Source organism: Arachis hypogaea, chromosome 13 (assembly GCF_003086295.3).
Source record: "Arachis hypogaea cultivar Tifrunner chromosome 13, arahy.Tifrunner.gnm2.J5K5, whole genome shotgun sequence".
Taxonomy (NCBI): domain Eukaryota; kingdom Viridiplantae; phylum Streptophyta; class Magnoliopsida; order Fabales; family Fabaceae; genus Arachis; species Arachis hypogaea.
This window is the reverse complement of record NC_092048.1, coordinates 67,446,267-67,471,296: the sequence shown is the minus strand read 5'-3', so window position 1 is coordinate 67,471,296 and position 25,030 is coordinate 67,446,267. Positions and strand designations below refer to the sequence as shown.

At 38.6% G+C, this 25,030-nt stretch overlaps 1 non-coding gene across 1 annotated transcript; it reads left to right on the top strand.

Moving 5' to 3' along the window:
• Positions 1-13,583: 13,583 nt before the first annotated feature.
• Positions 13,584-13,690, top strand: LOC112738891 (small nucleolar RNA R71). The gene has a single exon (XR_003169842.1). It is a non-coding gene; the product is annotated as a small nucleolar RNA R71 (small nucleolar RNA).
• Positions 13,691-25,030: the final 11,340 nt, after the last annotated feature.

The window sequence follows — 25,030 nt, the reverse complement described above, 5'->3', positions numbered from 1 at the left end:
GCTCAGCTTTTGAGGAGGAAAGTACTTGGCTAAGAAAGCCGTGACCAGCTTATCCCAAGAGTTCAGGCTGTCTTTGGGTTGAGAATCCAACCACAATCTAGCTCTGTCTCTTACAGCAAAAGGGAAAAGCATGAGCCTGTAGACTTCAGGATCTACTCCATTAGTCTTAACAGTATCACATATCTCCAAGAATTCAGTTAAGAACTGAAAAGGATCTTCAGATGGAAGTCCATGAAACTTGCAGTTCTGCTGCATCAGAGAAACTAATTGAGGTTTCAGCTCAAAATTGTTTGCTCCAATGGCAGGAATGGAGATGCTTCTTCTATGTAAATTGGAATTAGGTGCAGTAAAGTTGGTGCACGAATTATGAATCACACTTTTCACAACGTGTACCACTAACCAGCAAGTGCACTGGGTCGTCCAAGTAATACCTCACGTGAGTAAGGGTCGAATCCCACGGAGATTGTTGGTTTGAAGCAATCTATGGTTATCTTGTGAATCTTAGTCAGGAAGTCAATTATGTTTATCAGTTGAATTGCGAATAAACAATAGAGCATGGATTAAAGGTTACTTGTTATGCAGTAATGGAGAATATGTTGGAGTTTTGGAGATGCTTTGTCTTCTGAATCTTTGCTTTCCTCTGTCTTCTTGTTCACGCACGCACGTCCTCCTATGGCAAGCTGTGTGTTGGTGGATCACCGTTGTCAATGGCTACCTTCCATCCTTCCAGTGAAAACTACGCTCACGCGCTCTGTCACAGCACGGCTAATCACCGGTTGGTTCTCGATCCGGTTGGAATAGGATTTACTATCCTTTTGCGTCTGTCACTAACGCCCAGCCTTCAGGAGTTTGAAGCTCGTCACAGTCATTCAATCCTTGAATCCTACTCGGAATACCACAGACAAGGTTTAGACTTTCCGGATTCTCATGAATGCCGCCATCAGTTCTAGCTTATACCACGGAGATTCTGATTAAGAGATCTCAGAGATACTCATTCAATCAGATATAGAACGGAGGTGGTTGTCAGGCACACGTTCATGGTTTGAGGAAGGTGATGAATGTCACTGATCATCACCTTCATCACAGTTAAGCGCGAATGAACATCTTAGATAGGAACAAGTGTGTTTGAATAGAAAACAGAAATACTTGCATTAATTCATCGAGACACAGCAGAGCTCCTCACCCCCAACAATGGGGTTTAGAGACTCATGCCGTCAGAGAATACAAAGTTTAGATCTGAAATGTCATGAGATACAAAATAAGTCTCTAAAAGTTGTTTAAATACTAAACTAGTAGCCTAGGTTTACAAAAATTGGATAAACTATGATGGATGATGCAGAGATCCACTTCTGGGGCCCACTTGGTGTGTGCTGGGGCCCACTTGGTGTGTGCTGGGGCTGAGACTTAAGCAATTCACGTGCAGAGGCCATTTGTGGAGTTGAACGCCAGTTTTTATGCCAGTTTGGGCGTTCAACTCCAGCTTTTGATCACAACACCAAACTTAAATCTTGCTTGTCCCCAAGCAAAAAGAGAATCATGCAATAAAGTTTGACAATCCAAGGTAAGAAGAGTAGCAGTATAATATTCATGGTTGGCTAGCTTTCTATACATGCAACAATTACAGAAGAAATTCAAATGATTGATGCTTCTATCTAGCTCACTTTATGAAATCTTTTCTTTTAAGTTTCTTCCTTGAATAAGCTTTTCATTCTGTTTATGGCTTATTCTTTTTCGGGTGCCTTGTACCATCAGTTATAATCAAAGCTATGACTCTAAATGCTTTGTTTTCAAGTATTACCACTTGATACATAAGCACCACAATCATTTAATTAGAGGACTCTTTTAGCTCATTTTGTTTCTTATCCTCTTGACTCTCTAATCATTGATGCTCAAAGCCTTGAGCTTTGAGGGAGTGCTTTTGCACTTGAGCCTAACCTTGACTCTAAGTATTTTATTTTCAAGCTTTTTGCTCGATACATAAATACCACAAGTACTTAACAATTAAATTGTCATTGGTACTCAGAGCCTTCAACTTTCTCATTGTTTTCCTTTTTCTTTTCTTGCCTTAATTGCAATTGCTTGTTCAAGGTTTTCATGATTTCAAAAATTTCATAAAATGTCCTAGATGAAAACTTCAATTAAATAAATTCAAATGCAATTGAACAACAAAATAATCATCCTAGCCTTCCAACACTTATATGCCCATGCTAAGTTCTTCTTTAATAACCTTGTTTGTTTATGATCATGAAACTAAATTGCTTTGGACTCACAAAATTCAAGATGGCAATCATAATGTCACAGCAACAAATTACAGTTCATACATCAAACTATGCTTATTCACAAGGAGCAATCACACATACATACGAAGAAAATGGAAGACAATCATGCAATTGAAAATACTGGAAATAAATAAGAGGAAAAAGAACTTTACAACCTTGTAGTTCATCTTCATTGTTGTTGTCCTTCACCTCCTATTCTTCCCCTTCCCACACCAATTTAGGATGATTGCTTGTCTTCAAGCAACGAATAAAGCAATGGTGATCGGGTCTATGATAAGCCATAACTGTCTTACACAATGAAATGTGAGTGATGCATGTAGTTAAGCAAGCAAAAGTTAAAGGTAACACTGCAGGCCTAAGAAGCAAAGGCATTATGATTAAACAAACAAGTGATATTGCTGGATACATTGCATAAAAAAAATATAAGTGGCACACCAAACTTAGTGTGACACTTTCTCTTAGAATTGATGCAAGTATTCAAAAAGATTGAAAAACGGATTGTTGCAGGGCAACACCAAACTTAGAATGTAATCATATATGCCAATTTTATTTGAAAGAAAGCTAAATAAAAGAAACTGCTCTATGTGTTAATAACACAATCACCGAAGAGCTAGAGGTGTCACAAAGAGGGGCTTCTTGGTGAGGCATTAACACAAACAGTCAAAGAGCATAGAAAATAAAAAGCAACAGGAATTAAATGAAAAAAAAGAAAATGTCTAATCTAGGTAACCAACCAGCTGGTAGTTTGTTAATGACAATTAATCCCCGACAATGGCGCCATAAACTTGATTCACGAAAATTTGCCTCTCAACAAATTTCCTACCGGCAAGTGCACCGGATTGTCGTCAAGTAAAAACTCACTGTAGAGTGAGGTCGAATCCCACAGGGATTAGTACATTGAAAAATGTTAATTGGAGAATTATGCTAGTTGAGCGAAATCGGAATTGAATTGGGATTGCAGAAAGTAAATTTGGTGGGAAACTTAAATTGCAAGAAATTAAATGACAGAAATTAAATTTCTGGAAATTAACTGACAGAAGCATAAATTGCATGAAATTAAATGGGAATGGGGATTTAGCATAAAATTAAAGAAGCAGAATATAAAAGAATGGGTAGATCAGAGATGGGGAAGCTCATTGGGGTCAGGAAATGTGATAATTCTCCGGATCAAATTCATTTTCATCTCTTCCTCAATCAATGCATTCATTGATCTCCTTGGCAATCTTAAGTGATTAGATCCCAATTCCTTGGCAATCTAATCTCTCTAAGCATGAACAATTGCCCAATTCCTTGATTTAAGTGCTCATGGGAAGAAATGAAGTTTGGTCACTGATTAGTGATGACATGTTATCATGTCATGTTTTTCTATACTTTTTCATACAAGAAATTTATGATTAGTACTTAAATATTGAATGCTTTTGTGCTTAAATGCTATATTTCTTTGATCTTTCGATTTTATAAACTTTGTAGGAAATAAGAAGAAAAAGAAGCAAAAAAAGCACAAAATAAGCTAAAAAGGAGAAAAGAGAAACTTTGCGGCACATTTTGGAGTTTTGGCACGCTTTGGAGCCTTAGGCCACGCTTTTAAAAGCGTGGCTCATGATTTAAAAAGGAGGGCGCTCTTGGCGCAAAAACCCCACGACGTGCACACGTACAAGACGCTTACGCGTCGTGCAAGCTCTTCTGAAGACTCACGCGTACGCGTGGATATGATCAGCGCTCGATTCCAAAGAGAGTGCTACGTTGGCTTAAAGAATGTTTTCGGGAAATTTCAAAATTGGAATTGGAGTTTTGCGACCGACGCGCACGCATGCATGACGCGCACGCTTCGATGGGATATACCTGAAGAAGGACGCGCAAGCATGGGTTGAGCCGCAGCGTGGCAGTAGCATGTTTGAAGAACCACGCGTACGCGTAGGTGATGCGTACGCGTGGTGTAGCGCTCAATTGAAGAACGCTACGCTCGTTTGGTGAAAGCTGCAAGGGACGCACACGCGTACATGACACGCACGCGTACATGACACGCACGCGTCGATGTGCCAGATTTCCAAGGCACGCGTAAGCGTGAGGGACGCGTACGCGTAGAAGGCCCAAAACGCAAGAAGGACGCGCACGTGCAGAGGACGCGTATGCATGGGTGCAAAAGCGTTCCGCTCACTTAATGAACGCTACGCTCTCTTGGAAGCATTACTTCTGCTCAATTTATTTGATTCCAAGCCCAAGTGAAATTCAAAGCAAGCAGAGCCTATTTTCATCACTCAAAGGCACAAGAAACAATTAGAATAGGAATTTCATTTGAATTGTAATTTGTTTTCAGTTTCAATTTCATTTTCATTTTCATTTTGTAAAGCCTATATAAAGGCATCAGTTTCATTTCATTAGGGAGAGATCTGTTAGGCTGCAGTAGTAAGTAGGCAACAGTAGGAGTAGGAGTAGGAGTAGAATAGAAGGCACTCTTTGATACACTTTTATTTTTCTGCACTTTCTACATTTCAGTATTGAATTCAGTTTATGAAATTTCAGTTTCTGCAATCCTCTGCTACAATTTCCTTTTCTGCAATTTTACTTTCTGCAACTTTACATTTGAGTTTGCTGTGATCTGAATTTATTTTTCATGTAATTTAATTCTTCTACAATTGTTCTGAGTTCTGATTTACTGCTTTCTTTAATTTCCCAGCACCAAATTCCCTTTACAGTTACTACAATTTACCTTTCTTGCTATTTAAGCTTCTACAATTTACATTCTGCAATTTACAATTCTCTGTAATTTACTTTCTGTTGCTTCAATTTCACTCAATTCACCACTGTTAGCTTGACTAAACTAATCACCTCACTAAAGTTGCTTGATCCATCAGTCCCTGTGGAATCGACCTCACTCCTGTGAGTTATTACTACTTGATGCGATCCGGTATACTTGCCGATGAGTTTGTGTGGAATCGTTTTTCCCTCATCAAGTTTTTGGCGTCGTTGCCGGGGATTGATATAGATCGACAATGAATAAGTGGGTGAGAAGTCTAGATTAAGCATTCTTTTCTTTTTAATTTTCTGTTTTAAACTGATACCAAGGTGTTTGAGTTGTTGCCTCACTAAGAAATTCTTCTCTGTGACATGAATTTCAATTTTCATTGGTGATGTGTTTTACAAAATTTAATTGGAGTTCAACTCATCTTGTGATCAAACAAATTTTATGGGATATTACCTACCACCACCAATTGACTATTCTAATGGTGGCTGAGAATATCACCATGGAATCACAAATTTTGAGCACTCCAATCAATGGAGATATGCTTAAGAACCACAAGATGAGCAAGAGAATCATATGGGATACTACCCACCACCACAAAATGATTCATATCAGTATCCTAATGGTGGCTGGGAGTATCACCAAGAATTAATAGATTCTGAGCAACCCAGTCAATGGGGATATGCTTCAGAAAATGATCAAGATAATTTCATGAGATATTGCCCACCACCACAAGATGATTCAGGTCATTATACTAATGGTGGATGGGAGTATCAACAAGGAATGAGAGAGTAGGAACAATAAAGTGAAATGAACTACTTTCCAGAGCCACAAAGTGACTCATACTATTATGACACACACACACACAAAAGATGGCTGGGAAGGGAATTGCAATGATTCACACTCTAATCATTCAAAGACATTATCACTTGACAATGCTGTCAATACATACATGGAAGATTGCTCCTCCATACCACAAAATAATCCACACTATGATGAATTCAACAATCACTCAAGTTGTGGGTGGGAGGATCAAAACCAAACAGCATTCAATAGTTCATACTCCACTCATCAAGAGACATCATCACTGGAGTGTGCTTTCAATAAATTCATGCAAGATTGTCCTCCAATGCCACAAGATGATCATTACTATGATGAATTCAACAATTCTTCAAGTTGTGCTTGGGAGGATCAAAATCAGAGAGCACTCAATGTGTCATACTCCATTAATCAAGAGCCATCATCACTTGAACAAACCTTCAACTTATTTATGCAAAGTTGTCCAACTTCACCTCCCTGTTTTTCATCTAAAAATCCTTCATCACTTGACTATACCTCAACACAAAGTTTTCTCCAAGATCTATACAATTCATTTCACCAACCACAAGACACACCTGATTACTCACAAAATTCATTTCATATCCCTCAACACAACTTCACCATAATACCCAGAAGCACACAAAATCCACCCCAATCTGCTTCTCTCTTTCTACAAGCAGAACAATGCTTGTAAAGTGCTATAGACTCTAGGGAGAGAACTAGAGAACTCTTGGAAAGACAAGAACAATCCTGGAAAGAGCAAGCGACCCTCTTCAAGAAGATGGATGAGCACTTAGAGCAAATGAGGAGAAACTTAGAACTGTTGAGCAAGGAAGATGAAGACCAATTGGTGGATGTAAAGGAGGAAGTGGAGAAGCAAGATGAAGAGGTCCCTGTGTCAAGCAAACTTTCAATGAAGAGTGAGGTGGTGGAGGTATTTGAACCTGAAACTGCATATCCACAGAAGCCACTTGAGATGATAAAGAACATGAAAAACTCTCAACACTTGAATCTATGATTGAAATATATGAAGAAGAGATGAAGAAATCTTAGGAAGATCAACAAACCTCCTCCATAAAAGTGCTATTAAGTCAAATGTTGAGCGCAGAGGAGGAAGTGAAAGAACAAGAAAGTGAGGAAGACAATCAAGGAAGTTCATACTCAAGTGAAGCAGAAAGTTGCATAGAAGAAGGGCTCATTGAACCACCAATGCAAGAGGCTCTTGATGAAAAGAACACTTCAACAATCACACAACCACCAAGTCTTGACATCCAAGAAGTGAAGGCAACTAACAAGAGCACCGAGAAGGGGATTGTGGCCAAGATACCAAGGACAACATTCAAGAAAAGGTCAACTGCAAACAATCCTGCCCCTGATCCAGCAAGCAAGTTCAATCCAGCAAATAATAAAAGGAAGCTTGCTAAGGAGAGACCAAGACAGGGGACAATAGCTGAATCTTCTCCCCCCTTGAGGTCATTCCTCTTAACAAATAGAAGAAGAGGAAGAAAGTGAAGAACAACATGTCAATCTAATGACACTAAAGGAGCGCTTGTTGGGAGGCAACCCAACCTTAGGTAATATTTCATTTCTCTGCTTTGTTTATTTTTATCTCTTTGATTTGTTTAAATTCCAATAAATTGGCATATGATTATATTCTACGTTTGGTGTTGCCCTGCAACAATCTATTTTCAATCTTTATGGATGATTGCATCAATTCTAAACTGGAAGTGTCACACAAAGTTTCTAAGTTTGGTGTGCCACTTAATTTTCTATGCAATGAATCCAGCAACACCACTTGTCTGTATAATCATAATGCCTTTGCAGTGTTATCTTTCTTTTGTTCTCTTAGTTTTTAGTCATTTCTTTGTTTTTAATGTTTTCTTTTATATTGCTCTTTAACTGTTTTTGTTAATACGCACCAAGAAATTTTTATTCATGACAGATTCTTCGCTTGGTGATTGTATTTAACATATAACAGTTTCCTTTGTTTAGTTTTAGTTCAAATAAATGGACATATGATTACATTCTAAGTTTGGTGTTGCTAGGCCACAAAATTTGTTTCCAATCTATACTGGATACTTGCATCAATTCCAAGTGAAAGTGTCACACTAAGTTTGGTGTGCCACTTATCTTTTATGTAATGTATCATGCACACCCTCTTATTTTTGCAATCATAATGTCTATGTTCCTGTGCCTTGATTGTTATTTTTCATGTTGCTTGGTTAAAACACATGTACTACTAACATTTTCTTGTGTAAGACACTCATGGTCCATTCTAGACCCCATCAACATTGTTTCAATTGTTGCTTGAGGATAAGCAAACACGCTAATTTGGTGTGGGAAGAGGAAGAATGGGAAGAAAAGGACAACAACAGTGAAGATGAACTATGGTGCACGAAATTGTGATCACACTTTTCACAACTCCACACAACTAACCAGCAAGTGCACTGGGTCGTCCAAGTAATACCTTACGTGAGTAAGGGTCGATCCCACGGAGATTGTCGGCTTGGAGCAAGCTATGGTCATCCTGTAAATCTTAGTCAGGCGGATTCAAATGGTTATGAGGTTTTGATAATTAAAAGATAAATAAAACATAAAATAAAATAAGATACTTATGTAATTCATTGGTGGGAATTTCAGATAAGCATTTGGAGATGCTTTATTGCTTCTGAACCTCTGCTTTCCTATTGTCTTCTTCCAATCATGCGTGCTCCCTTCCATGGCAAGCTGTATGATCCTCTCGGATGAAAAATACCAGGTACGGTTTTTGCATGGCTAATCAACTGTCGAATTTCTCGTCTTGGATGAAAAATACCAGGTACAGCTACCGCACGGCTAATCATCTGTCGGTTCTCACTAGCGTCGGAATAGGATCTCTCTATCCTTTTGCACACTGTCACTGCGCCCAACATTCGCAAGTTTGAAGCTCATCATAGTCATCCCTTCCCAGATCCTACTCGGAATACCACAGACAAGGTTTAGACTTTCCGGATCTCAGGATTACTGCCAATTGGTTCTAGCCTATACCACGAAGGTTCTAATCTCACAGACTCGGTCCCTGTGTTAGAGACCCAAGAGAATATACTCCGCCTGTCGTCCAATGACTACGTTGAACATCATGTAGGCCGCTTGTGGTTGTCAGGCACGCGGATCTTGGCTAAGCGAGTAACGAAGATGGTGATTGTCACAGGTCACCCCTTCATTCTGACTTAACTGAATTAAGTACGAGAGTATATCTTGGAGAAGAAGTAAGCGTGAATTGAAAGAGAAATAATAGTACTTGCATTAATTCATGAAGAACAGTAGAGCTCCGCACCTTAATCTATGAGGTGTAGAAACTCCACCGTAGAAAATACAAAAGAGAAAGTAGTCTAGGAATGACCGTGTGGCCAGCCTCCAAGTCCAAAGATGATCAGATTCTAAAATTCTCTGAATACAATAGTAAAAAGTGCTATTTATACTAAACTAGTTACTAGGGATTATAGAAAATAAGTAACTAAGTGCAGATAGTCCAGAAATCCACTTCCAGGGCCCACTTGATGTGTTCATGGGCTGAGCATTGAGATTTACACGTGCATAGGCCATTTCTAGAGTTAAACGCCAGCTTGGATGCCAGTTTGGGCGTTTAACTCCAGTTTTGGTGCCAGTTCTGGCGTTTTACGCCAAAAAAGGGTCTCTAGTTGGCGTTTAACGCCAGTTTGGGCCATCAAATCACGGGGAAAGTATAGACTATTATATATTTCTTGAAAGCCCAAGATGTCTACTTTCTAACGCAATTGAGAGCGCGCGAATTGGGCTTCTGTAGCTCCAGGGTGCAGGAGGGTCAGAATCCAACAGCATCTATAGTCCTTTCTCAGCCTCTGAATCAGATTTTTGCTCAGGTCCCTCAATTTTAGCCAGAAAATACCTGAAATCACAAAAAAACACACAATCTCATAGTAAAGTCTAGAAATATGATTTTTGCATAAAAAACTGATAAAAATATAATAAAAAGTAGCTAAAACATACTAAAAACAATGCCAAAAAGGGTATAAATTATCCGCTCATCACAACACCAAACTTAAATTGTTGCTTGTCCCCAAGCAACCAAAAATAAAATAGGATAAAAAGAAGAGAAAATATAATAAATTTCAAAATATCAATGAAGCTTAGTTTCAATTAGATGAGCGGGACTAGTAGCTTTTTGCTTCTGAACAGTTTTGACATCTCACTTTATCCTTTGAAGTTCAGAATGATTGGCATTCATAGGAACTCAGAATTCAGATAGTGTTATTGATTCTCCTAGTTCAGTATGTTGATTCTTGAACACAACTACTTTATGAGTCTTATCCATGACCCTAAGCATTTTGTTTTCCAGTATTACCACCGGATTCATAAATGCCACAGACACATAACTGGGTGAACCTTTTCAGATTGTGACTCAGCTTTGCTAGAGTCCCCAGTTAGAGATGTCCAGAGTTCTTAAGCACACTTTTTTTGCTTTGGACCACGACTTTAACCGCTCAGTCTCAAGCTTTTCACTTGACACCTTCACGCCACAAGCACATGGTTAGGGACAGCTTGATTTAGCCGCTTAGGCCAAGATTTTATTCCTTTGGGCCTTCCTATCCATTAATACTCAAAGTCTTGGATCCTTTTTACCCTTGCCTTTTAGTTTAAAGGGTTACTGGCTTTTTTCTCTTGCCTTTTGGTTTAAAGAGCTATTGGCTTTTTCTTTTTTCCTTTTTTTTCCGTAAGCTTTGTGTTTTTCACTGCTTTTTCTTGCTTCAAGAATCAATTTTATGATTTTTCAGATTATCAATAACATTTCTCTTTTTTTCATTATTCTATCAATAGCCAACAATTTTAACATTCATAAATTTCACTATAAAAAATATGCACTGTTCAAGCATTCATTCAGAAAACAAAAAGTATTGCCACCACATCAAAATAATTAAACTAATTTCAAGATAAATTTCGAAATTATGCACTTCTTGTTCTTTTGCAAATAAAAATATTTTTCATTTAAGAAAGGTGAGAGATTCATGAAATCATTCATAGCTTTATGACATAGACTCTAAACACTAATGATCATGTAATGAAGACACAAACATAGTCAAAACATAAAGCATAAAAACCGAAAACAGAAAAGAAAATAAACAAGGAGATTAAAGAACGGGTCCACCTTAGTGATGGTGGCTTCTTCTTCCTCTTGAAGAACCAATGGAGGTTTTGAGCTCCTTTATGTCTTTTCCTTGCCTTTGTTGCTCCTCTTCCTAGAGGTTTCTCTGGCCTTAGGTGCCATTAATGGTTATGGAAAGCAAAAAGCTGAGCTTTTCCACACCAAACTTAAAAAGCTTTGCTCGTCCTCGAGCAAAATAAAATAGAAGGGAGTAGAAGAAGAATGGTGCAATTAATTTTGAAAACTTATTACTGTATGCAAGAAAAATTAAAAAGAGTTGAAAAGAAATTTAAAAAAATATGTAAGTTTTGAAAACGTTTTGGAAGAAATTGAAAAGAATTGGAAAAGAATTAAAAAGAATTTGAAAGATTATTAATTTTTGAAAATAAAAATTTAAAGATGAACGTTTAAAATATGTTTGATGCAAAAAATTATGAATTAAAACATGAAAAATGAAAAAAATTGAACTGGAAACAAAATTACCTCCCTTGTGTCATCCTGGCGTTAAACGCCCAGAATGCTTCCATTTCTGGCGTTTAATGCCCACTTGACTGCCTCTTTGGACGTTTAACGCCTAGCCAGATACCCTGGCTGGCGTTAAACGCCAGGAATCCTTCTTTACTGGGCATTTTTCTGAACGCTCAGAATGCTGCCCATTCTGGCGTTTAACGCCCAGAATGCTGCCAGCATGGGCATTAAACACCCATTCTGCTATCCTTACTCGCGTTTAAACGCCAGTAAGCCTGTCCTCCAGGGTGTGCTAGTTTTGATACTATTTTTTATTCTGCTTCAATTCTGCAGCTATTTTTATGACTCCACATGATCATCAACCTAAAGAAAACATAAAATAACAATGGAAAATAAATAAATATAATTAAATAACATTGGGTTGCCTCCCAATAAGCGCTTCTTTAATGTCAATAGCTTGACAGTGAGCTCTTAGAGAGCTTCACAGAGACTCAGAGCTTAATAGTGGCCTCCTAACACCAAACTTAGAAGTTGAGTGTGGGGACTCTGTTTGACTCTGTATTGAGAGAAGCTTTTCATGCTTCCTCTCCATGGTTATAGAAGAAGATCCTTGAGCCTTAAACACAAGGTAGTCCTCATTCAATTGAAGGACTAACTCTCCTCTGTCCACATCAATCACAGCCCTTGCTGTGGCCAGGAAGGGTCTTCTAAGGATAATGGATTCATCCTCATCCTTCCCAGTGTCTAGGATTATGAAGTCAGCAGGGATGTACAGGCCTTCAACCTTCACTAAGACATCCTCTACAAGTCCATAAGCCTGTTTCATTGATCTGTCTGCCATCTCTACTGAGATTCTTGTAGCTTGTACCTCAAAGATCCCTAGTTTCTCCATTACAGAGAGTGGCATGAGGTTTATTCCTGACTCCAGGTTACACAGAGGTTTCTCAAAGGTCATGGTGCCTATGGTACAGGGTATTAAGAATTTTCTGGGATTCGATTTCTTTTGAGGTAATTCCTGCTGAACCAAGGCATTCAGTTCATTGATGAGCAATCGAGGTTCATCCTCCCAAGTCTCATTACCAAATAGCTTGGCATTCAGCTTCATAATTGCTCCAAGATACCGAGCAACTTGCTCTTCAACAATATCTTCATCCTCTTCAGAGGAAGAATAATCATCAGGGCTCATGAATGGCAACAGTAAGTTCAGTGGAATCTCTATGGTCTCTGTATGAGTTTCAGATTCCTTTGGATCCTCATTAGGAAACTCCTTAGTGGTCAGTGGACGTCCATTGAGGTCTTCCTCAGTGGAAATCACTGCCTCCTCCTCCTCTATAGGTTCGGCCACTTTGGGTATATCGATGGCCTTGCACTCTCTCTTTGGATTCTCTTCTGTATTCCTTGGGAAAGTACTAAGAGGGATTTCAGTAACTCTTTTACTCAGTTGACCCACTTGTGCCTCCAAATTTCAGATGGAGGACCTTGTTTTAGTAATGAAACTGAAGGTGGTATTAGATAGATCAGAGACTATGGTTGCTAAGTCAGAGAGGCTCTGCTTAGAATTCTCTGTCTGTTGCTGAGAAGATGATGGGAAAGGCTTGCTATTGCCAAACTTATTTCTACCATAATTATTATTATTGAAGCCTTGTTGAGGCTTCTGTTGATCCTTCCATGAGAAATTAGGATGATTCCTCCATGAAGGATTGTAAGTGTTTCCATAGGATTCTCCCATATAATTCACCTCTTCCATTGCTGGGTTCTCAGGGTCATAAGCGTCTCCTTCAGAGGAGGCCTCTTTAGTAATGCCGGATGCAACTTGCATTCCAGTCAGATTCTGAGAATCATATTGACTTGCTGAGTCAATATTTTATTCTGAGCCAATATGGCATTCAGAGTATCAATCTCAAGAACTCATTTCTTCTGAGTTATCCCATTATTCCCAGGATTTCTTTCAGAAGTGTACATGAACTGGTTATTTGCAACTATCTCAATAAGTTTCTGAGCTTTTACAGGGGTTTTCTTCAGATGAACAGATCCACCAGCAGAGTGGTCCAATGACATCTTGGACAATTCAGACAGACCATCATAAAATATACATAAGATGCTCCATTTTGAAAGCATATTAGAAGGACACTTTCTGATCAATTGCTTGTATCTTTTCCAAGCTTCATAGAGGGATTCACCTTCCTTCTGTCTGAAGGTTTGGACTTCTACTCTAATCTTGCTCATCTTTTGAGGTGGAAAGAATTTGGCCAAGAAAGCATTGACCAACTTTTTCCAAGAGTTCAGGCTTTCTTTATGTTGTGAATCCAACCATATCCTAGCTCTTTCTCTTACAGCAAAGGGGAAAAGCATAAGTCTATAGACCTCAGAATTAACCCCATTGGTCTTAACAGTGTCACAGATTTGCAAGAATTCAGCTAAGAACTGATGAGGATCTTCCAATGAAAGTCCATGAAACTTGCAATTCTGCTGCATTAGAGAAACTAATTGAGGCTTAAGCTCAAAGTTGTTTGCTCCAATTGCAAAAATTGAGATGCTTCTTCCATAGAAGTCGGAAGATGGTGCAGTAATGTCACCAAGCATCTTCCTTGCATCTCCACCATTGTTGTTGGGTTCGGCTGCCATGTCTATTTCTTTTTCGAAAATTTTTGTAAGGTCCTCTCCAGAGTGTTGTGCTTTAGCTTCTTTTACCTTCATCTTCAGAGTCCTTTCAGGTTCAGTGTAACAACCCTAATTTTCGGGTACATAAGATCTTCTCTGAAAGTACGGATTTCTCTGGAAGATCAGTAAAGGGAACACCTCTAATATATCATCAAGAATCTCAATCCTCATTATCATTATGTCATCCTTATGTTAGAACCTCCTCTGAGGCAAGCTCGATAATGCAATCGTGAAGAACCTTGTTTTTGAACTGTATCAGTTGGCAGTTTTGATTCTAATTTTCGTAAATAGTCTCTGTTTGACTAACTGGACTCGATTCATGAGAGGAGAGAGATAATAGTATAATATTATCATTATATTAGTATTAGAAAATTCTTGAATGACATTATAAGGTTACCTGGTCAGTTTTTGTTAAAAACAGAAAAATCAGTTTAACTGGATTTACGGTTTACTGGTGTAGCTTAGCACCAGCACTCTCTGATGAATTTAGCAATGCTAAGGCCTCATTATAAATGTTATATTCTCATAATAAATATGTTACTAGTGTCATTTATGCTAGTAGCTCAGAAAATAATTTTTAGAGATATTTTTACGAGTGTTCCGATACACCTAGTTTTAGTAGTTGTACACTAGAGATATTTTAATATTATTTTAATCCACCTCCAAGCCAACCAATCACAACTCACCTTACAGCCCCAAGACCTCCAAGGCTGTCTCATTTCATCATTTTGGCCGAAAATAACAAGAGAGAAAAGAGAGAAACTTTCATGAACACTTAATCTTCAAAGCTTGATTTCTTTTGAACTAAAACTCAAATCAAAACTCCGATTTCACCAAAATGATCCTCTCTTCCTCCTCTACATAACCATGTAACTTATCAAGGATGGAAATAAGGTGAGATGGCTGTCTCCCTCCCATTTCAATTCGGTTTTCAAGGAAAACCATGCAAAACATGTGTTTTCTTGATGTTCTTCCTTAGGAATCATGCTTAACTTGACTTGAGGGCCAAGAAACGTGAATTTCCAGCAAGTATAAGGTGAGATATCTCTTCCTAACATACTGAGTGAGATTTGGTCAGTTAAGAGTTTTTGGATTTAAAGTTGTTCTTGATTTGATTTAGGAGGAAAAAGTGCTTAAGGACCACCTGAAAGTTTAACCGAATTAAGAGCAGCAAAACTAGGTAGGAATTGACGAATTTAATCTTGATTGATTGTGTTTGAGTTGTGTGATTATGATATTGTTTGGCTGTGCTTGAAATTGATTGTTTGTATGAGTAATTTTTGTTGAAATTTTGGTGAAAATTTGATGAAATTTGATGAAATTCAAGCTATGAATGTGTTCTTGTGGCTGCTGGAAAACGAAACCTAGAGCTTAAATTGAGGTCCAATTTGTTTTAAAATCATGTAGAAAAGATGGAGTTTTAGTGGCTGAAAATTTATTTTGAATTTTGGTAAAAATCGGTTGCTGAAAAGACTGAAAAACGGATAAAAACAGAGAAAGAATTTGAAGAATATACGAAGAACACGAAGAACACTTTGAGTGTGGTGAAAAATATTGAAGAACACTTTTTAGATCTTAGAAAGGGAAAGGAAGTAAAATTTTTGGTGTTTAAGGGGTTATATGGTAATTTTTGGAAGTTAGGGTGGTAAAAGTAGAAATATTAAAAGTTACGGGTGGTAAAAAGTGAATTTTAAAGGTTAAAAGTAAAAGGTAAGTTAATTTTCGAAAATATATTAATAAAATAATAAATAATAATATTTAATTAAAAATAATATTTTAATAAAAATAATAAAATAATGCGAAAAAGGCAGTTTTCTGTAAAAGCTTTAGAAAGACAACTTTAAGTGCAGAATCTCATAATTACCTTCATAAAACACTTAGGGAGTGGTAATAACATGTTAGTGAGGTAAAGATAAAGAAAAGATAAAAAGTTAAAGAAAATATAAAAACCAAAGAAAAAGTCTGTAAAATTTTAATGACAGAAAAACAGACATAGACTAGTGAACGAACTAGGGCAACTTAGTTAGTACTTACGTTGCGACTAGGGTTAGGTATTATATGAAAAGTTAAACTGTTTCAGTATAGACTTAATGAACCTATACCTGGGACAGACTAACTATTCATACCGAAATTTACATAAGCTTTAAATACACATGTTAAATAGAGAAATCAGAGCAGAATAAAGTAACACAGAGCACAGAGTAACCAGAGTAAAGTAAAGAGATACAAAGAGAAAAGAATAATATGATAAAGAGAAATGGTTTGAGCGAGGATATTGTAAAAGTGAAAGATGTAAAGTTTGTACAGTATGATTGAACAGAGAAAGAAAGAGGTACTGCATAAGAATGTGAAAATGATGATGAATAATGAGAATGATGATGAATGATGATAATGAGAATGATTATGTAATGATCTGCTGCGTGAAGGCAGTCAGATAGATAGTGGTACGACCACAGAACGTTTTCCAGTGTTACACAGCTATTGAGAGCTGTACCTGCAACTGATAACCTGGGATCACTTGCAGCGGATATTAATTCATACACGGCTAGAATGCCGCACCTGTAAGGCAAGGATTGCTTACAGAGAATATGATTTCATACACGACTGGAATGCTGCCACCTGTAATGCAGAGTTTGCTTACAGAGGATATGACGTATACGTCGGTTAGTGAGAACTGTACCTATGCTGACTGGAAAACCATACCCGTTTCAGCTACTTCGGGTTACGTCGGGAGTGGGTAGAAACCGACAGATGAGCTCATTACCTGCGCTAGGGCTAGACATGCATCATACTTGGTTGTGCATTTCCTTTGTTATGATTGTGGTATGAATGTATGCTTTCCTTGTTTGTATTCCATTCTCTGCGCTTGTGTTATTTTCTTGTATTCTTCTGTTTGTGTTCTGCTATCTGTTTTCTCTATCTTCTCTACTTATCTGTGTTTTCTAATTACTGCTTCTTTGTATTCTGCTAATAGTCTGCTAAACAACATAGAATTAATGAACGTAACTAATAACCCTGACCCTACTAAGAACTCCCCAGTTCTTACCCCTTCTCTCTCCCTTCCCCCTTCAGATGGAAGTAAGAGTACCTTACCATAGTTCGCTGATGACCGTTTGCAAGAAGAGGATTATGCTCTAGATAGTCTTCTGAGTCTAGGGTGAATATCATTCTCTGATTATATGTATATACTATGAGACCAGCCAACATCTGCACCCCGTTCGTATGCGCACTTTAACCTAAATCCTCTGTACGAGATTCCTATTGTGTGGCTACTTCATAAGATACCAGAGAGATGTCCTGTGGAAAAGTCTGATCGTGCAGAGGAGTAGCAGATGATGTTCTATCTTTTGATGACATTCCACCTGACTTGAGTTTTGAATACCTAGAACGTACTTTCCCTCGCTTTAGTAGTTTAGAGGGACTAGGTGAGTATAGAGTCTAGGATAGCCTAGGTGCCAGCTTAGGGACCTCTTGAACAGGTCAGGACCTGGGATGTTGTATATATATACATGTATATAGATATTATTTAGCTATATCTAGGGGTGTTCTAACTAACAGTCTATATTCTAAAAAAGGCTGAATCACCGAATGTTGTCAACTACTTGTGATGTATTTATGTGTGGTTGTTTATAACTGTTTTATCTGTTATTATTTGTGAATTGATTATAAATGATTCTGTCTATTAATCCAAACATTTTCAAAAAAAAAAAATACACCTCGCAAATTAACTACGCTTTTAACAACGAATCAGGCTCATATGATAAATAATAGATAATAATTAGGAAGACAAATTGGTAGCGCTCAGTTTCCGGTATGATCTAGACATATTGAAAATTGGGTCGTTACACGTTAAACGCCCAAAACATGCAGCAGTTGGGCGTTTAACGCCAGGATTGTGGGGAGTAGGCAATTTCGTTTTCAATTCAAATTTTTCCATCTTTTATGTTTCAATTCATGATTTCTTGCACAAACATGTTACAAATCCTAATTTTTCAAATCCTTTTTCAAAAGATATCAAATGTATCTTAATTCATAAATCCTTTTTTTTATCCTCTTCAAATTATTTTCAAATCCTTTTCAAAACAATTCTATCTCTTTTCCTTCTAAAATCTTTTCAACTCATCAATATCTTTTTCAAATCTTCACAACATCTTTTTCAAAATTCAGATTTATCTTTTTCAAATATCTTTCATATCTTTTCAATTTTAAATTACATCTTTTCCTATCATACTTATCTTTTCCAAATCACTTTTTCTATCATATATTTTTCAAACAATTTTCGAAACCCACCCCCCTTCCCTTTAAATGTTGGTTCGGCCTCTCCCCTCTCCTCCACAAGTCGATCTTGGCTCTCCCTCTTTCCCTCTCCTTTCTTTTCTTTTGCTTGAGGACAAGCAAACCTCTAAGTTTGGTGTGGTTATCCGTGACACTAAGCCAACACCCACTAAGATCATGGCTCCTAAGAGAAAACAAACCAACTCAAGAGGTAAGAAAGAGAATATTCTAAAACCACTCTGGAATCAAGGGAAGTTCTTAACCAAAGAACATTCAAACCATTACAACAAAATAATGGGTCTAAGGTCAGTGATCCCAGAAGTTAAATTCAATCTAAAAGAAGATGAATATCCGGAGATCCAAGAGCAAATTCAAAATAGGAGCTGGGAAGTCCTAGCTAATCCTGAAACAAAGGTGGGAAGAAACATGGTTCAGGAATTCTATGCAAATCTGTGGCAGACAGACAGGCAGAGAATAGCGGGAACCGCATTCTATGACTATAGAACTCTGGTCAGAGGGAAGATTGTTCACACCCACCCTGACAAAATAAGGGATATCTTCAAGCTGCCTCAACTGCAAGATGACCCAGACTCCTTTAATAGGAGAATGATGAGATCAAACCTGAACTTGGACAAAATCCTAGAGGACATATGTCTCCCTGGAGCTAAATGGACAACCAACACAAAGGGTGCCCCGAACCAACTCAAAAGAGGAGATCTCAAACCAGTCGCCAGAGGCTGGCTGGACTTCATTGGGCGCTCTATATTGCCCACTAGCAATCGCTCTGAGGTCACCATCAGAAGAGCAGTGATGATTCATTGCATTATGCTGGAAAAAGAAGTGGAAGTTCATCAGCTGATTGCTTGTGAGCTTTACAAGATTGCAAACAAGAACTCCAAAGATGCCAGATTGGCTTATCCAAGCTTGGTCTCTCTGTTATGTAAAGATGCTGGAATAAAAATGGGAGTAGATGAGTACATCCCAGTTGAGCTACCAATCACCAAAAAGTCTATGGAAGGACAACAAGTGCAGGACGAACCCATCAAGAGGAGAGCACAGGAGTTCCTCCCGGAAATCCCTCAAATTGAATACTGGGAGCGCCTAGAAGCATCTGTCACCAAGTTGCAAGAAGCTGTGGATCAACTGAAGGAAGAACAGCAAAATCAAAATAGTATGCTCTGTAAACTGCTTAGAGAACAAGGAGAGCAAGGGCATGAACTGAAGGAATTGAAGCACCAGAAGCTATCTCTTGAAGGGCCAAGCACTCCACAGACTAAAGAGGCATCCACCTCCCAAATTCAAGGTTGTTGAGTTCTAATCTTAGCCTTAACTCTGTGATAATTGTTCTTTTTAGAAATTTACCTTAGAAGTTATATATAAGTAGTAGTAATTAGTATCTCTATTTTGATTTTATCTCCAATTAAGCTATAATTTATTTTTCTCATCATCATCAAACATGAATAAAATAGCATATTTTTATTATAAGGAGGCAATATTTTTTCGAGTTCTTAATAAGGAAAATTCTAATTATCTATATGTGGTGGCAATGCTTTTTGTCTTCTGAATGAATGCCTGAACAGTGCATATTTTTTATATTGAATTTTATGAATGTTAAAATTGGTAGCTCCTGAAAGAATGATGAACAAGAGAAATGTTATTGATGATCTGAAAAATTATGAAATTGATTCTTGAAGCAAGAAAAAGCAGCAAAAAAAAAAGAGAGAAAGAAGAAGAAGGAGCAGTAGAAAAAGCCAGTAGCCCTTAAAACCAAAAAGCATGGGTAAAAAGGATCCAAGGCTTTGAGCATTAATGAATAGGAAGGTCTAAAAGGAAAAAAATCCTGGCCTAAGCAGCTAAACTAAGTTGTCCCTAACCATGTGCTTGTGGCGTGAAGGTGTCAAGTGAAAACTTGAGACTGAGCGGTTAAAGTCGAGGTCCAAAGCAAAAAAAAAAAGAGTGTGCTTAAGAACCCTGGACACCTCTAATTGGGGACTTTAGCAAAGCTGAGTCACAATCTGAAAAGGTTCACCCAGTTATGTGTCTGTGACATTTATGTATCCGGTGGTAATACTGGAAAACAAAATGCTTAGGGCCACGGCCAAGACTCATAAAGTAGCTGTGTTCAAGAATCAACATACTAAACTAGGAGAATCAATAATACTATCTAAATTCTGAGTTCCTATGGACGCCAATCATTCTGAATTTCAAAGGATAAAGTGAGATGCCAAAACTGTTCGGAAGCAAAATGCTACTAGTCCCGCTCATCTAATTAGAATCTGAGCTTCACTTAAAACTCTGAGATATTATTGCTTCTCGATTTCTTTTTATCCTATTTTATTTGTCTAGTTTCTTGGGGACAAGCAACAGTTTAAGTTTAATGTTGTGATGAGCGGATATTTTATACGCTTTTTGGGGGGTAATTTCATGTAGTTTTTAGCATGTTTTAGTTAGTTTTTAGTATAGTTTTATTAGTTTCTTGGCAAAATTCATATTTCTGGACTTTACTATAAGTTTGTGTATTTTTCTGTGATTTCTGGTATTTTCTGGCTAAAATTGAGGGAGCTGAGCAAAAATCTGATTCAGGCTGAAAAAGGACTGCAGATGCTGTTGGATTCTGACCTCCCTACACTCGAAATGGATTTTCTGGAGCTATAGGAGTCCAAATGGCGCTCTCTCAATTGTGTTGGAAAGTCGACATCCAGGGCTTTCCAGAAATATATAATAGTCCATACTTTGCTCAAGGATAAACAACGTAAACTGGCATTCAACGCCAGTTCCATGTTGCATTCTGGCGTTAAACGCCAGAAATAGGTTACCAGTTGGAGTTAAATGCCAGAAACAGGTTACAACCTGGCGTTTAACTCTGGAAACAGCCTAAGCACGTGTAAAGCTCAAGTCTCAGCCCCAGCACACACCAAGTGGGCCCCAGAAGTGGATTTCTGCACTATCTATCTTAGTTTACTCATTTTCTGTAAACCTAGGTTACTAGTTTAGTATTTAAACAACTTTTAGAGATTTATTTTGTACCTCATGACATTTTTAGATCTGAACTTTGTACTCTTTGATGGCATGAGTCTCTAAACTCCATTGTTGGGGGTGAGGAGCTCTGCTGTGTCTCGATGAATTAATGCAATTATTTCTGTTTTCTATTCAAACACGCTTGTTTCTATCTAAGATGTTCATTCGCACTTCAATATGATGGATGTGATGATCCATGACACTCATCACCATTCTCAACCTATGAACGTGTGCCTGACAACCACCTCCGTTCTACCTTCGATTGAATGAGTATCTCTTGGATTCCTTAATCAGAATCTTCGTGGTATAAGCTAGAATCCATTGGCAGCGTTCTTGAGAATCCGGAAAGTCTAAACCTTGTCTGTGGTATTCCGAGTAGGATTGAGGGATTGAATGATTGTGACGAGCTTCAAACTCACAAGGGTTGGGCGTAGTGACAGACGCAAAAGGATCAATGGATCCTATTCCAGGATGAGTGAGAACCGACAGATGATTAGCCGTGCGGTGACAGCGCACCTGGACCATTTTCACTGAGAGGATGGATGGTAGCCATTGACAACGGTGATCGACCAACACACAGCTTGCCATAGGAGGAACCTTACATGTGTGAAGAAGAAGACAGGGGGAAAGCGGAGATTCAGAAGACAAAGCATCTCCAAAACTCTAACATATTCTCCATTACTGCATAACAAGTATTTAATTCATGCTCTTTTATTTTTCGCAATCCAAACTGATAATTATAATTGATATCCTGACTAAGAATTACAAGATAACCATAGATTGCTTCAAGCCAACAATCTCCGTGGGATTCGACCCTTACTCACGTAAGGTATTACTTGGACGACCCAGTGCACTTGCTGGTTAGTGGTACGAGTTGTGAAAAGTGTGATTTACAATTCATGCACCAGTCGCCCTCTAATCACTGACACTAGTCCTTCCTAAGGGAGAGGATTAGAACTTGTGAATAGAAACTGACTTCCAACTTGCTCGACTTTCCTTTATCCGGTAAAGGATAACTGAGCAGACAACCTTCAATTATCAATTGATCTTGAGAGAACTCCATCAAGGATAGGGCTTCCAACTAATCTACTCCCGGTCAAGGTTTTTATTTAAATTACATAATTTCTCTGATTTAATTTCCTATTTATCAACTCAAACCATTTTAGAAAACATCTAATTAATAAAATAACACACCTTTCTGTAACTCGTTGGGAGACGACCTGGGATTCATACTCTCAATATTTTAATTCTAATTTTGTGACAACCCTTCTAAATTGATAAGCGGAATTTTGGTTGGTTGAGAACTATACTTGTAACGCATCTCTTATAATATTTTCTTAACTCGCCAATTTTCGCCACGTCAGATATCCACCTCCTCATCATATAAAACTGCACCTGATTCCACCGCCAATGCCCAGGTTTCCTGATTTTCCTTTATCTGCTCTTGTTTCATTTTTCTGTCATCAACTGTCTCCTCTCGTTGATCCTCCTCCGGCTCTTCCCCAGTAACGTCCCCTGCTTCCCTGGATCCAGCATCCCATTGCGCACCTCTGTGTTTAGCCTTGTGTCCCTTATCATAGCTATCGGACTCCCAGATACTTGTGTTGGAATACCCGAACTGGTATCACATGCAGGCTTTCTCCCCCCATCCTCAGCCATCTCCTTCGAAGCCTTTGTTGCAACCACCACCCATAGCGCCCCCGACTCGTCGTTCCCAGCCTGATTGTTCCCTATGGCATCGGACGCCGGATCAGCCATGGAACCGCGCTCATCAGCTCGCCACGGTCCCTGCTCAATTTGCTTCTCCCTCACCGTCATGCGATAGTCCTCATCGGCAACCTCTGGGTTACCCCTCATAACACACAGACCACGCTTATCAGCCCGCCATGGTCCCTGCTCAGTTTGCTTCTCCCTCTCTGTCATGCCATAATCCTCGTCGGCAACCTCTAGGTCACCCTACGTAGCACCCAGCCGCCTCCCCGTGTCCTCCCATCCTTGCCTTCTCGCGATTCCTGCAGACCCGCGACCCTCCATCCCGACCCGAGTCAGCAACCAACACACCCAGCCTCTCTTCGTTAACTAACCCATCCTTCCCTAGGCCCAATCCCCAGCCCGTACCAGCCCCTTCCGCATCCTCCCTCCCATCTTGCTGAGTTTCTTCAACCCGAAGCCCCAGTTCCAATCCATTGTGATTTGGGCCACTCAACTCCAAGCCCAACTCTCCCTTACTCTCAAATCCAGCCCTAGTTTGGCAATAAAAAGAGCAGCCCATTTGATTCAAGCCCTCTTTCCTTATAACAGCATGAATTACTTCATCTCCACACCTATTTAAATCCTGCGTAACTGTCCTCTCCGACCCCTCCTCCTCATTTAAACCATATCCCTCAAAATCCTCCTTTTCATTACCTTGATAGGAACTAATCGAATCCATGATATTAGCGGTATTATTCAAATTTGAATAATTATAATTTAAATCATTAAATAAGACCTCACGAATGACCATTCTATCCTTGTCCCCATCTACCAACCGCACGTTTGAAACCAACATGTCAGCCGCCGGATCCCATGGCACCGCCCCAGCCATCAGGCTACTATCCTCAGAACAAGATCTGCGACTCACTGTATATTCTACTTTATTCTGAACCATATTTTCTACACCACAAACCTCACAGCCCAACTCCTTCACAAAAACATCAAAACCACTAGCACCAATAGAGACATGCACCCACTCTCTAATCACGTCAAAAACATCAGTGTCAACTTGAAGCCGTCCACTTCTAAAAGTTGTTCCTGCTTCCTTTTCTACATCGCATTTAATAATTTCTCCCCATTGTCCTCCTATGGTTTTAAAAGTATCTGTTGACCAGACATGGAGTGGCACTCCGTAGCACTCCAACCAAACTCTCCGAGTCTCACAGTGATCGGACTCTGATGTGTGGAAAGCGATCCAACACAAAACTCACCGACAAGTGTACCGGGTCGCATCAAGTAATAATAACTCACAGGAGTGAGGTCGATCCCACAGGGATTGAAGGATTGAGCAACTTTAGTTTAGTGGTTGATTTAGTCAAGCGAACAAGAGTTGATTTGAGTGATTTGTAATTGACAGAAGCTAAATTGCATGAATTGTAAAGGGAGAGGGAAGAATTGCAGTAAATTAAAGAACTAAATAAGTAAAAGTGCTGAATCTTAAAGAACAAGTAAAGTAAATGACAGAAACTTAGATTGCAAGAAATATAAATTGCTGGAATCTTAAAGGGTTCAAGGAGCTGGGATTGTAGAATTTAAACAGGAAAAAGTAAATTGCAACAAGCAGGAAAGTAAAATATGAATTGAGTCGAAATAAATCTCAAATAGAAAGGTAAATTGGCTTGAAGAAGCCTCAGCAGATAAACAGAAAGAAAAATGAAGGATCTCAGGGGTCAAGAGACTAGAAAACCAAGTCTAGATCTTACTACCTTTCTTGATCCAATTCAAAGATCAATTGCAAGAGAATTAAAGATCAAACAGTAGAAGAAGTAAATTCAAGTCTCAATTTCTCAAATGGTGCAGTGAAACAAAAACAGAGAGAGATCTCAAGGTGAGATTGAGACAGAATTTCCTCAA